Source organism: Schistocerca piceifrons, chromosome 2 (assembly GCF_021461385.2).
Source record: "Schistocerca piceifrons isolate TAMUIC-IGC-003096 chromosome 2, iqSchPice1.1, whole genome shotgun sequence".
Lineage (NCBI taxonomy): Eukaryota > Metazoa > Arthropoda > Insecta > Orthoptera > Acrididae > Schistocerca > Schistocerca piceifrons.
In genome coordinates, this window is record NC_060139.1 from 50,590,712 (window position 1) to 50,602,717 (window position 12,006).

Below are 12,006 nucleotides of genomic sequence, written 5' to 3' on the forward strand. Positions count from 1 at the left end.
CCCTTCGTGTCACCTTAAAGTATTAAAAGGTTATTTATTTATCTGCCTCATCCTCGAGTGTGTACTTCATATTTGCATGCTGCTGGTTGTAAATATTGTGCAGTACTGCCACCTGACCCTCTTAACTTTTTACAACCAATGTAGCGTCTATAAATAAACCACTTTGTCTGTTAACCATGGAGTGCTAATAAAGATCCTCGACTCCAAATTTTAACTGAAATATGCGCTAGTGGACCTGACAAAGAGTTGCCCATTGCTTAAGCCTTCCTGTGTTTGTATACTCGCCTGCCAAATTAAAAAAAAAGTATTGTAAACCCTAAAAGATCTATAAATTCAAGTAATACTCCCATCGAGCATGCTGGAGATCTGTAGGTACATAATTGACATCACACGTGTATACGTACAGTTGTATATAGTGCTTTATGGGAAACATTGTTTACTCGCTTAACCTAATGTGCACACTTATCAGATTAATGTCAACTTTTGATGCGTATTTCCGTTCAGGAACATACAGCATCATCAAAGACATATGTATCCTCATCAGCCTCCGGTTCGTACAGTTGTTTCCTGTGAAGGATTTTATTGGCATGACTACTGCACAGTTTAAGATTGTGGCACTTAACCACTGTGAACACGCAAACACCTTGCTAAAGTCGCCACTAGCTAGATTCTCAATTGCGAGACAGAGCTTCTACCCCACGGATTATCGAGGATCTTTCACGTCAAAGGACCAAAGCACACCTTTTACAATACTTTTCATGCAGTAATTCCATTTGCCACTCAATATCGGTTACCAATGCTTTAGAGCTGAGGTCTTCATATACTGAAATCTATTTTACAGTAAACGGCGAATTTTCGTATACAGAAGTTGCCAATGTAGTATTGACATTAAACCTTAATAATTACCTTATAATTTATAGAGAAAAGAGTTACGTAACAACTGAAAGATCATAAAATGAAAGTGAGCGAAAGCGTGGTGTTGTCACTTAACCTACTCTGAAATTCAAATTGCCACCTCTATAATTGCGAAGAGGATGTACTTCAGCTCCGTCAGTGGCAGACGTAATTTACATAAAGTTATTACCCTCGTTGTTATGCAAATGCCGCAACAGTTTAAACGCTTTAAGAGACAGCAGGGATGTGGCCGTTGTTGTTTACCATTAACCACTCACAAGCCGTCGAAACTCGCCAGAAGCTGGGATTAAACATACAGTTTTTGAATAAAAGTTACAATTTGCACCCGACCTACGATCACAAGCAAGGCGAAGACAGTGTATGAAGTAACTCATAGTACTGACTGCACTTTTTGTGGGAAGCTGAAGCCTCCGTAAGAAGCCTCAAGTAGCCTCCATATTTAGTCTGGCTTCAACACTAAGGGGGCAACAATAGAGGGATTTAGCAACAAAGAGTATTAACATTGAGATTTAAAGCATACAGCGAAGCTCCACAATCGATGTTACTGCATGCGACCGTGGATAAGTGGTGTACCAGTGAAACACCCCTTCCCCTCTGCCATAGACGTATAACACGAGAAATAGTTCAGAAAAAATATGTTGATCCGTGCGTTCTCCTGAACCGTTAGCTCTTACGGTTAAGAGCGCAATTCTTTACCACGATGCCACTAGCAACTTTCACAGGCCCCTCAGAAGCACAGACAATATAACAGCTGTAGTCTGAACATGCTCCATCTCTTCCATTTGAATCATTCGGTAATGATGGTAAGTACTTATGACACAACCGTGGGAACAGGAGACCAATCAGTGAAGTGCATTGTTTGTTCCTTGCAACAGTAACTGATTTTGAGAGTTGGATGTTTATTTTTTGTTTTTCTTTAGCTGTTACGACCGACAGTAAGCTGACGAAGTAAATATCGTGAAATATAAGTAGATTTGATTTCTGAGCTACACAACAATGTGAAATGATGAATCTGAATCTACATTACAAGTGAGACACCGAAAGCTCTATGTTCATGCACTTGTAACGCTTATATCGATAAATGGCAAGTTTATATTATGTAATTGTGTATCTGTAATTACGAAGTTTGTATTCTTTGTTGATTAAGGTCATTGATTTGGGACAGAAAATTTTAGTTTTGTAATATATATGGACAAAGAAAAATAATTTCCTTAAAATAATGAAATTTTATAATATATGTATGTTTATAAATAAAAATATTGTGTATTGGGTACTGGTTCATGCTTAGGGCACTTGTATTGTAAAATGTAAAAGATGTACGGAAGTCCCTCCGATACGGAAGTGGCTTGGCGCGAGGTAAAACGTGGTTTTGGCGGTCGAAATGGGCAGCTCCTTGGTTTGAACGGTACGCAGCCAGTGGCTAGCCGTTGCACGGTACACATCGACGGTGCCAAGGGAGGCAATCGGAAGCCTCTTTGCAGGGAACTTTGCCACGTATGTGGATTTACTGTTGCATGGTACTGTTGGCAATAAGGAATGGCTCTAACACATTAAACATCCGTCGCCAAGAAGAAATTGTATAGAGAATTCAAACATCAAGAGCCGTGAGTACAGTTAGCCGCCATGTCCCTTGCCACCACTACTTCGCCACTGCTTCACCAATTTCATGCATACAGATATGTATCAGAGCATGGAAAAGTTAATTTGTGTGAGTGATTTTAATAATAATGCAAGTGCTATAAACTTGTGTTTACAGCCCTAACTTTTATCCTGATCATGAACCTATGCAGGATCCTCTCTTAAGTGTTTAGGAAACAGAGTATCCTGCTTCAAATGAACTAGCGATTTATTTATGTGTAATAAATGTGCAAGGATTAGCAAGAGTTGAAGTTAGTTAGAATGTTACTAAAGTGATCTCAGTTTATTGCAAAGTGTCGTCTTGCTAAAATTTAGTGCTAGACTGTGTAAATATTACTGTCTAAAACACAGAGATAACACATACTTCAAATAGATCTAAACATTTAATAAAACACTTAGCAGAACCAAAATACAGAGGGATCGAAAAAAATGTATCCACTGTTTAAAAGTCCATAACTTGAAAACTAATTGACGGAGTTGTCTCATTTTTGGTGAAAGTGTAGCTTAAAGTCCAACTTAAAGATATCACTGTAGGTGTTCGAAATGGTCACCGTTAACATCCACACAAAAACGATGCCACCGAACTGCAGCACGAACTACTGACTGCAACGTGTTCAGTTGGATATTTTCACATGTATGAACGATGGATTCTCGAAGTTCATCCAATGTGCATGGCTTTTGTCGATAAACGACGTCCTTTAGTGTTCCCCACAGGTAAAATTCCAGAGGAGGTAGGTCTGGGGAACGTGGTGGATTCTCCACAGCACCTCTACGGCCTATCCATATTCCTGGTAGATTTTCGTCGAGATACGCCCTAACACGATTTTGGAAGTTGGCTTGGGCACCATCTTGTTGAAAGTAAACTCTTCCGTCTCGGATAGCAGGTAAAATGGATGTCTGAAACTTCTGAAGGTACACCTCATCGGTATCTGTGCTGTCAAAGAAGAATGGCCAAGAGATCACCGGTGTGTGTGTATGTGTGTGTGTGTTTGTGTGTGTGTGTGTGTGTGTGTGTGTGTGTGTGTGTGTGTGTGTTTGTGTGCGTAGTGAGTGAAGTGCTATGAAACAATGTGTGGCCCGCATCTCGTGGTCGTGCGGTAGCGTTGTCGCTTCCCACGCCCGGGTTCCTGGGTTCGATTCCCGGCGGGGTCAGGGATTTTCTCTGCCTCGTGATGGCTGGGTGTTGTGTGCTGTCCTTAGGTTAGTTAGGTTTAAGTAGTTCTAAGTTCTAGGGGACTGATGACCATAGATGTTAAGTCCCATAGTGCTCAGAACCATTTGACCATTTGACCAAACAGTGTGTGTACAGTGTGTGCAGTCACTGATAGTGAGATATGAATGAAGAGTGTGGCATTAAATTATTTAATAAGTTATCTGTTAAAAAAGTATTGCGCCTATCTAGAAGTCTGTAACTGTATGAGTATACGAATTAGCTTGTTTTAAATTGGTGTAAACTTGTAAAAACTTTGACATATCCTATATCCTCGTAAAAAGAGATCTACAGATGAATAAAGCTACTACGCCTACTTCACAGGTGATGAAAAACGGCAAACAATTTATACTAATTTGAAACTTAATTTAGCTTTTATTACTATCATGAACGAATTTTTGAAGTTAAATGAGCATCAGTGTTGAATAATTTGCCTTGAAAAGAGTAAAACCACAAACTATTCCAAGTGAAGCTAAGAATTAAATTTAGTTGAATTGAATTTTGCTACTGAAATAGTCATAGAGCTTGACTAGTGGTACAGTATCAGTTTATGAGTCCCCACCATATTCGTCTCATATTAGAAATATAATTGGAATATTATTGCTAAGAAGGAAATCTGATACGTTTCTATAAATGGGAATATAAACAGTGTAATTGTGGTATTATTTATTTTATTTGTGGGAATTATATGTCAGTTAAGTCAAAAGCCCCTCCATGTCCAACTTTAGTTCGGTGCTTCCTCCAGTAGAAATCAAAGTACTGAGTCACGTAATGATCGTGATTGTAGCTGTTATTATTATGAGTTGGGTACAATTTTGCTTTCTATGATTACTAGTTTGTGCATTATTGGTAACTACTGCTACCCACAGCTTAGACTGCGCTGTAATCTTTTGTATCCAGTGTGCTATTCAAAGGGAATCTTCATGAAAGTCACTTCAGTAACTAATATTCAATTTTCTTAAACACATATTTTCAAATGAATTTGCCTAATTGGGCTGGCGATTGTTAAATTCACCATATTAAAAATTGCTGTCCGATACCTTTATCCATTAGCCATACACGCACGGTCAAAATTATAAATCCTCTCAGAGGGTAACATAATTTCGTGTCACGACAGGCTAGTCTTATACGTGGCTTTTCCCGTGACAGGACTAGATGTTCGGTGGTTAGGGAAGAATGACGTATAACGGCCTGGTGACGTATAGCGAAGCTAGTGTTATGCACTGCAACAATTGAAGTTAGGAAACTAAAATGGCTGTACCAATGACATCTACCATCCTGTTATGCTCATTTGTCGACAGATCGGCGTCGTCGCTTCTTTGTTTTCCTTATCATTTACGTTGTTCCGAATAGTCACAGTAAGAGACTATGAGCTTAAGATGAATAACATTCACTTAGTTGCATACCGAATGTCACCCAGTTTCATTTTGTTCTAAGAATTATACGACCTCCGCATCAGGATTTTAAAATTGGACTCCCAGTGCATCAGTTTACTCGTCATTGCAATACAAAACGCACATATCAGTTTTTGACGGTGCGGGTCCATGGAAAGCTGACTGTTACACAAAAACCAAAATATTCACGGGAATAGAGAGTTTTACAGTGACAGAGAGAGAGAGACGTCGTAGTGGCCACTGATATTAATAATATCATTCTCCTAAAACTTCAAGTAGTGGGTAATCGACCACATGCTACTGTCCTCACAGAAGGCAACGTTGAAGCCGAGTCACTGGATCTGACTCTGAGTTAATCAAAAAGAAATTCTCAGTTGGAAATTTTGGGTCAATCTGTGCAATGCGTTATTTTAAGATTGTCTTACTTCCTCACTATAAGATAATGGTGGGGAATCTTTCATTGTGACGCATGGCGTGGAGAGCATTGTCCCCAAGCAGGGCAGGTGAGAAATCAGTTGTTTTACACATCATGGCCGGCCGCGGTGGCCGAGCGGTTCTAGGCACTTCAGTCCAGAACCACGCGACTGCTACGGTCGCAGGATCGAATCCTGTCTCGGGCATGGATGTGTGTCATGTCCTTAGGTTAGTTAGGTTTAAGTAGTTCTAACTTCTAGGGGACTGATGACCTCGGATGTTAAGTCCCATAGTGCTCAGAGCCATTTGAACCATTTTACACATCATGTGATTTACTGAATATGTCCACTTCGATGCGGAAAGCACTGAAAGCGAGCAGAGTTTTAGATTAGAGATACAGGGCGCACATATACGCTTAATACATTTTAAATATTGAATGATACCTTCATATGTCATGTAACCGACACTTCCACCAGACGTATGGCGGGATACAAATAAGGCACAATGATTTATGCACGGCAGACTACACACACACACACACACACACACACACACACACACACACACACACACACACACACACACTGCAATGGTGTGGTTTATTGCAATGGTATGGTTCATTTCTTTACTATGATCTGGCCTTCGTGTAATCTAGAACGAATTTCACGAATATCGTGAACTTGACCAATACTGCAGTCCCTGGGTTCGTACTTCAAACTCATGAGATCTCTTTGTTTGGAGTTTTCTCAAAGACTATGCAACACTATTAAGAGATTTCGTTGAAATGGCGTCACACTGTTTAGTGCTACACTATAAGATATCGTAAGGTTGTGCTGAAGAATCTCCACCAAAGTACATTGTGACTTTAACAAACTTGAAATTCGAAACGACATATGTATGAACATCTTATCTCAAACATTTCCAGGGGCAGATGTGGACTCTGACCACAATCTATTACTTATGACCTGTAGATTAAAACTGAAGAAACTGCAAAAAGGTGGGAACTTAAGGAGATGGGACCTGGATAAACTGAAAGAACCAGAGGTTTTACAGAGTTTCAGGGAGAGCATAAGGGAACAATTGACAGGAATGGGGGAAAGAAATACAGTAGAAGAAGAATGGGTAGCTCTGAGGGATGAAGTAGTGAAGGCAGCAGAGGATCAAGTAGGTAAAAAGACGAGGGCTAGTAGAAATCGTTGGGTAACTGAAGAAATATTGAATTTAATTGATGAAAGGAGAAAATATAAAAATGCAGTAAATGAAGCAGGCAAAAAGGAATACAAACGTCTCAAAAATGAGATCGACAGGAAGTGCAAAATGGCTAAGCAGGGATGACAAGAGGACAAATGTAAGGATGTAGTGGCTTATCTCACTAGGGGTAAGATAGATACTGCCTACAGGAAAATAAAAGAGACCTTTGGAGATAAGAGAACGTCTTGTATGAATATCAAGAGCTCAGATGGAAACCCAGTTCTAAGCAAAGAAGGGAAAGCAGAAAGTTGGAAGGAGTATATGGAGGGTCTATACAAGGGCGATGTACTTGAGGACAATATTATGGAAATGGAAGAGGATGTAGATGAAGATGAAATGGGAGATACGATACTGCGTTAAGAGTTTGACAGAGCACTGGAAGACCTGAGTCGAAACAAGGCCCCCGGAGTAGACAATATTCCATTGGAACTACTGACGGTCTTTCGAGAGCCAGTCCTGACAAAAGTCTACCATCTGGTGAGCAAGATGTATGAAACAGGCGAAATACCCTCAGACTCCAAGAAGAATATAATAATTCCAATCCCAAAGAAAGCAGGTGTTGACAGATGTGAAAATTACCGAACTATCAGTTTCATAAGTCACAGCTGCAAAATACTAACACGAATTCTTTACAGACGAATGGAAAAACTAGTAGAAGCCAACCTCGGGGAAGATCAGTTTGGATTCCGAAGAAACACTGGAACACGTGAGGCAATACTGACCTTACGACTTATCTTAGAAGAAAGATTAAGGAAAGGCAAACCTACGTTTCTAGCATTTGTAGACTTAGAGAAAGCTTTTGACAATGTTGATTAGAATACTCTCTTTAAAATTCTAAAGGTGGCAGGGGTAAAATACAGGGAGAGAAAGGCTATTTACAATTTGTACAGAAACCAGACGGCAGTTATAAGAGTCGAGGGACATGAAAGGGAAGCAGTGGTTGGGAAGGGAGTGAGACAGCGTTGTAGCCTCTCCCCGATGTTGTTCAATCTGTATATTGAGCAAGCAGTGAGGAAATAAAAGAAAAATTCGGAGTAGGTTTTAAAATCCATGGAGAAGAAATAAAAACTTTGAGGTTCGCCGACGACATTGTAATTCTGTCAGAGACAGCAAAGGACTTGGAAGAGCAGTTGAATGGAATGGATAGTGTCTTGAAAGGAGGATATAAGATGAACATCAACAAAAGCAAAACGAGGATAATGGAATGTTGTCGAATTAAGTCGGGTGATGCTGAGGGAATTAGATTAGGAAATGAGACACTTAAAGCAGTAAAGGAGTTTTGCTATTTGGGGAGCAAAATAACTGATGATGGTCGAAGTAGAGAGGATATAAAATGTAGACTGGCAATGGCAAGGAAATCGTTTCTGAAGAAGAGAAATTTGTTAACATCGAGTATAGATGTAAGAGTCAGGAAGTCATTTCTGAAAGTATTTGTATGGAGTGTAGCCATGTATGGAAGTGAAACATGGACGATAAATAGTTTGGACAAGAAGAGAATAGAAACTTTGGAAATGTGGCGCTGCAGAAGAATGCTCAAGATTAGATATGTAGATCACATAACTAATGAGGAAGTATTGAATAAGATTGGGGAGAAGACAAGTTTGTTGCACAACTTGACCAGAAGAAGGGATCGGTTGGTAGGACATGTTCTGAGGCATCAAGGGATCACCAATTTAGTATTGGAGGGCAGCGTGGAGGGTAAAAACCGTGGAGGGAGACCAAGAGATGAATACACTAAGCAGATTCAGAAGAATGTAGGTTGCAGTAGGTACTGGGAGATGAAGAAGCTTGCACAGGATAGAGTTGCATGGAGAGCTGCATCAAACCGGTCTCAGGACTGAAGGCCACAACAACAACATCTCAAACATTATTTTCCAGTGATGTGTTCATTACTTTGTTATGAGTAAATCAGTCCATAAAGACCGAAACAAATGAATAACCCACTAATCGTTGAATAATATGAAATGTATCATTAATTTGAAGAATTGGAGTATGAAGCTTTTAGATATTACATATGAGACAGTAAATGGCGCCTTCAGAAGACGTAGCTCTAAGGAGGAATGTTCAGACTAACGAAGCTAATCTGTCAAATTAGGAACCGAACCTGATATCCGTAGATAAATGAAAGTGAATAGAGGGTTGCAAGGACGTTGAGCAGGCGAAGAAAGACGATTCTGTAATAGAGGTTCAATATTCCATCGAAGGAACGCCATTAGGAAGAGCGTTCTAGCTCAGACTGGTCAAATATCGTGAAGGAAACCGACTGTGGCCATTTGCAACTAATCACCTCAATAACAACTTTGCTTGAAAAATGGGTCACATGGCTCTGAGCACTATGGTACTTAACATCTGAGGTCATCAGTCCTCTCGAACTTAGAACTACTTAAACCTAACTAACCTAAGGACATCACATACATCCGTGCCCGAGGCAGGATTCGAACCCGCGATGGTAGCGGTCGCGCGGTTCAAGAGTGAAGCGCCTCGAACCGCTCTGCCACACCGGCCGGCAACTTTGTGTGATTAATGGGATAAAATATAAGACGGATTATGGGTGAAGGCATTGGAATTTCAATCTATGTCCTTTCGGCTTCTACTGATTGTACTCAGACTAGGAGGTGCTCAAGAAACTGCACACAGACATAAGAAAAAAAGGAAGGAAAGAAGGTTAGCGTTTAATTTCATGTCAACAAAGAGGTTGATAGGGACGGAAGGGGAACGATGACCGTAGCAGTCTGGTCCCTTTAATCCCCACAAACCAAACCAGGGACGGAAGATGATGGACGACAGCAAGAAATAATTCTGAAGGGTAGCAGTCGAAAGGTGTCAGCTGTAATCAGTTCCATTTTCTCACATGTTCATTTGTGGCAGGCACTTTTGCTTTTGTGTCAGTAATACATTCATCGATTCCCGTATTTTTATTTATTTATTTATTTATTTATTTATTTTTTTTGCTGCATCAGCTACACTTAGACCTTTGGCTGCGGCCGAGTCTGACTCAGCCAATAAATCGTGATGGAGCAGTCGCCTTAAATGGGGAGGCTAGTATTCGAAATGAGGAAGGGGCAGTTCGTGTGTAGCAGACAGTTGGTGTGTGTTTATTGTTGCGGCTACGAGCAGGCAGGCGGTGCTGGCTAGGAAGTGATCGCTAGAAGCTGTATGTGGTGGTTACACAATCGTCTGATGTATTCTGGTTTGGCACTGTTGTGGATAAAAGGCATGGCATTGGTATGAAGTGGTAATTAGCGTTGCTACAATAAGCTGTATTGAAAGAGAGAGAGAGAGAGACAGAGCTATGCACTGTGTACAGTAAAGAGTTGTATTGAAAAATATTAGAACAACAAGCAATAACCGCTCCTCATTGTTTGTCTGCTCAGCACCATAGGTTAAGGAGCACTTTCTCTATACGACATGGCGTGTGTGGCGGACATTGCTCTGTTTAACTGAATTTAACTCGTGATGACGTGTAGAAAGTTGGTACCTCATTCACCAGATAGATCTTGCACTTGCCACAGCGTTTTCAAGCTGTGTTAAGGAACTAATTTTGTGTGACTGTGCGGAGAGCAGCAGGTACTTGTACACTAATCACCTGAACTATGTAAGAGTTTTGTAAATTTTGAAGCACAATAACAATTATAAATTTAGTGGAAATCATATATCACTATTTCAGACTCGCGTCTTTCGTATATTTAATTAGCTGGGGCATCAGTTTTACCAGACAGTGTAGCACAGCAAGTGTGAGGTGCAGCCCAGTGCCTACGTGGAAGTACTGAAGTTAAATGTTCTCTTATCTAATCCAAGTTTTCAGTCAAAAAACTATTTATGCTCTTATTAAGTGCTCAAAGAGAACTACCTTCCAGATTTTTAAAAAAATTTCATATCAGATTAGGGAAATTTGTTTGAGGACTTCGAGATTGCTGCTACTCGATATTTTATTCACGTTTTTTATGGTGTTATGGCGTTGAGTGGTCATTACGATGAAAGATAACAATGTTATAGTGTGATAAAACTGAATGAACACTAACACTTAGCTTAAGGTAATGTAGGATGATGAAAGGGACAAGAAAATGAATTGTGCGTGGCTGTTACTATGGACAAAGTAACAACGTTGTAACTTAAAGACTGAAACCAATATCGAACGTGAATCGAAATTATGCAAATACCGCACGATTTTACTGTATGTACATAAATAGCACAAGCACGAGACAGTAACCATGTGATCAAATGGTTCAAATGGCTCTGAGCACTATGGGACTCAACTGCTGTGGTCATAAGTCCCCTAGAACTTAGAACTACTTAAACCTAACTAACCTAAGGACATCACACACTTCCATGCCCGAGGCAGGATTCGAACCTGCGACCGTTGCGGTCGTGCGGTTCCAGACTGTAGCGCCTTTAACCGCTCGGCCACCCCGGCCGGCATGTGATCATGGAATCGAAAATAGGTGCAATATCTATATAGACGTAACTGCAGAGTGATAATGTGTGTGGTGTAGTAATTATCCAAACGGTATAGTCGACAAAGCAAGACCGTTCGCATGTCCTGATAAGCTCGGGTAGCTTCACTTGCGTATGGGTCCCACCCGTGGGAATGCAACCCATACTGCCAACGATGGCAGCGCCACATACAACACACATTTACCACTTTATTTGTACTCTACTTATTGCAGCGATTTTACTTGTAGACCTTTTGATTTTCTGTGGTTGCATATAATTACCGTATATTGCTTTATATAAGCACATTAACACTTATTTTTATCTGTTTCAAACGTCGAGATGTTTCTTCCCTGACATCAAGAGAAAAGCTCTATAGGTCCGTGATAGCCGCGTTTGAGCATCGGGATTTCCGCAGTTTGTTTACTTTGTGTTGTTTGTTGAAGTGTTGCGACCGTAACACCAATATAGCCAATGCATGTCGAACACGTTGTAAGTACGCTGTTTAGGTTTGTGGGTTGGTAATGCCAGGTAGTGTTGTGTTTGAAAATCGCTAACTGCGCTGTGTGCTGTCTGTGGCTGGTTGGACTCATTGTTGGAATATTCGCTTGTGTAGTGTTGGGCAGTTGGATGTGAACAGCGCGTAGCGTTGGGCAGTTGGAGGTGAGCCGCCAGCAGTTGTGGATTTGGGGAGAGAAATGCCAGTCATTTTAGAGGTTACTATAAGCGGATGGTCTGGACGTGCGTCCACCA